At 35.1% G+C, this 3,501-nt stretch overlaps 1 pseudogene; it reads right to left on the reverse strand.

Moving 5' to 3' along the window:
- Window positions 1-658: 658 nt before the first annotated feature.
- Window positions 659-1,257, reverse strand: LOC149900931 (uncharacterized; annotated as a pseudogene).
- Window positions 1,258-3,501: the final 2,244 nt, after the last annotated feature.

A 3,501-nucleotide genomic window follows, 5' to 3' on the forward strand; every position in this document is an offset into this window, starting at 1 on the left:
TTCAATTGATGATGTAGAAGCTCCTTCATTCTCCTTCAAATTTTGCTTTCTTGGTAACCTTATTTTCATCAGAAGTGATACCTCGTTTGATACCTCTTCCAACTTGTTGTTGACTGTAACAAAAAAGAAAATTATAAGACAAATCTTAAAATAAGACATTACTACAATAATATTATTTCTTATTGAGTTTGTACTTCTAATACTTACATCAACGTTGTTTCAACCATCAAACATTGATTATACAACTCATCATCATACGATGAATCGAACAGTTCACGCTTCTCCATTTCATCACAAACTTTAGACAGATCCTGATCGAATTCGCTATTAGATTGTTCTATATTCTCTTCAATGGTTGCGGAAAAGAAAGCACTGGTGCACATTTCACTGAAGTTTTACATCTTTATAATAACGAAGAAAGTATGTAGCACAGTAAGTAACAGTTAAGTGTTGGTAGAGCAACTGATACTCAATTTCAAATAATGTCCAATATTTATAGTCTAGCAAATGATTAGGAAAGTCAGGTAAAATCTAATGAGTTCATAGAAGTAATTTAAGTAAACAGAATCACATTCACTAATGATCATTGTTAAAATAAGTAAACAGAATCACATTCACTAATGGTCATTGTTAAAATAAGTAAACATAATCACATTCACTAGTGATCATTGTTTAAAAAGTATTTTTTAACTTTTTCACTTTCTGCTATAATTGTCTTTGTAATATTGTATACGAGGGCGTTTTTGTTGTCATAGATGCTATCCTTATTATTCTATACGTAATATTTAATCCTCGTGGTAGCGTGCTTCCAGTGATCACTAGTTGGAATCTTGGATAGTTTCTTCATATCATACATTTCGATTTTTATGAGATGTGTCGCTTGGTCTCCGTCGTCAGAATTTGTAGAGATGTATGATACGGCATCTCTAGCGGCTCGTGCCACAGTCGACGATAGCAGCTTCTTCCTTTTTATTTTTGGTGCCACTTCAAAAAATCGATCAATCGGTTGCGATTTCCTTTTTCCACCATCGTCTGTGTTATTAACGATGATGTCATCACTCTCTTCTTCGTTATGAGGAGAGAGTGGCGAGTAGTAATACTGTTTATAGGTATTTTGATCGAAGTTGAATGATTTCTGCAACAACAGAGTTATCGCGTTAATATCAATTTGTTTACACTTAATCTGACACACACACGTTAGGAAACAACAACAGAAATACAAGTAAATTTGTCAATAGAATAAACACTTACCTCCATGGCCATTGATGCGTTGAAGTAACACAAACGTAGTATTGGTAGACGTATACAATCCACTGTGGTCAAACGACCATAGACTGACTGCATGACTGCAACTGTTCGATTATATATAGTACCATTCTTATCTAAAGCAAATTCCTAAGTACAACGAAACTGATTGTAACTCTTTGAGTCAACAAACTTATCTCACGTTCCTTCGCAACAGGCATAAACCTGCTTTGTGACTCTCACAAAAGAATGCGATTTAATATTTACAAATCACTATAATTGAACATTCCTATGACAACCATTGAATAGATTGGTACTGTAATAATCTGCTAATAACAGTAATATCATGGATACACTAGAATTACAAAAACATATGAAAAAGATTCATCCCAGTCTAGAAAAAAATGTTTATGCTGCTAATAGACTGCCTATGTAGTATGTATATTGTATACCCATGTACCAACGTATACAGGGTGTAATCGTTAAGTGTGCACAGGCGATTATTCCGTAACTATTGCAGATATCAAAAAACTTTTAACTGATATCGAAAGTACTTAACCTAATGAGAAAATGACCATAATAAAAATTTAAAAATAAAACGAAAAATATCTAAAAAAATTTCTTTAAACCCTCCCATACATTTAGTATGAGATATGAATATCCCATGTACATTTAATATGAAAGATTTTAGCTTTTTCTTTCTTTTATTGGTTTTCTGTTTTAATTACTTAGCAAATTTGAAGGGAAGTTCATTTAGAAACTGTAAATAGAGCTCCTCATTGTATTGCCTAATGAGGACGTCACTTCGAAAATCTACTATGAATACAAAATGTATGGGAAAAATAAAGTATGGGAGCGTTAAATGTGTAACATTTTTAGATATTTCTCGTTTTATTTTGAAAAATTTATGATGGGCATTTTACTCATAAGGTTAAGTAAGTACTTTCGATATCAGTTAAAAGTTTTTTGATATCTGCAATAGTTACGGAATAATCCCTTGTGCACACTTAACGATTACACCCTGTATAATATGCAATTTGGATGCGGATGATAAGCCAGGTTCACACTGGGTAGCTGTACATATCGATACGAATGGCATCGGTCAATATTTTGATTCATATGGACGAACACCTGAGCGATATCATTTCCAGTTTTTGAAAAGGAATTGTAAGAGATGGGACTGGAATGTTGATAGGCCCGTCCGATTAGGGCCCTTCTGGCCTCCTCCACTCAAGCGACAGCTCAAGCCGAGGTTCGTGGTCCCCGTCAAGGGGGGACGCCCTTGTGCATGTCGCTACCAGGGCGAACCTTCAGTTCACCCCCGCGTCCGCGTTAAAATGTAGAAGCCCTTCTGGCTAACATTGAGAGACACCACACAAAAAAAAAAAAAAAAAATGTTGATAGGATTCATAATGATTGGACTTCAGTTTGTGGTGAATATTGCTTAATGTATTTGCTATATAAGTTTCAGGGATATTCAATGCATAGTTTTACGAGCATATTTACAGGGAACACACTGTACAACAATATTTTAGTGGATGAGATGTTTCGCTCCTATTTTATAAGTAGATAAGGCTACAATTCAAATGTTCATCGATAATTATTTTTGTATAGCAAAATGGACAAATGGTCGCCAAATCTAAAACTCGCTTTAGCAAGAAATCAGGGACACCCCGAAGTTCGGTTTGGTTAACAGAAAGTAGGTTATTTTAGGAAACGTTATTTGGTGACCATTTTCCATAAGCACACAAACCAGTAGATAATAAGCAACAACATTTTGAAAATAAAAATTAGGATTCAGAATAGCGAGGTAGGTCGTAACAAAGAAGTTTAATACAAAAGCAGTGATAAGCGACTAGCGAGGTGCACAATGAGTAATAGGTATGAACGCCGAGTTGGGACGGTGTTGGATGAACAATAGATAATAGGAAAAGGTGAGCAATGGGACGCTAATGACGGTACAGACCCACCGGATATCAATTAGATAATATGAGTAAATCGATCTGCACATCTCCGAAACCGTGCATCCTACACTAAAATGGATCGCAAATTCGAGCTCAGACGACACCAAAACTTTTATATTTCTATGATGGGTGCAACTGATTCGCGGGTTCTGGCGCTTGCGCCAGACTGGGGTCGACGAACACAATACCGAAAGATCTATCAAATTTAGAATTTAATTTATTCATACCACGGTAGAGCAACCAAGGGATTTTAAAATTATTTTTAATATTTAAAATTCTGATGTTTATTCCT

The sequence above is a fragment of the Colias eurytheme genome, chromosome 18, assembly GCF_061535395.1.
Source record: "Colias eurytheme isolate Ceu_HAF_F1 chromosome 18, ilColEury1 Martin Lab GWU primary, whole genome shotgun sequence".
NCBI lineage: Eukaryota > Metazoa > Arthropoda > Insecta > Lepidoptera > Pieridae > Colias > Colias eurytheme.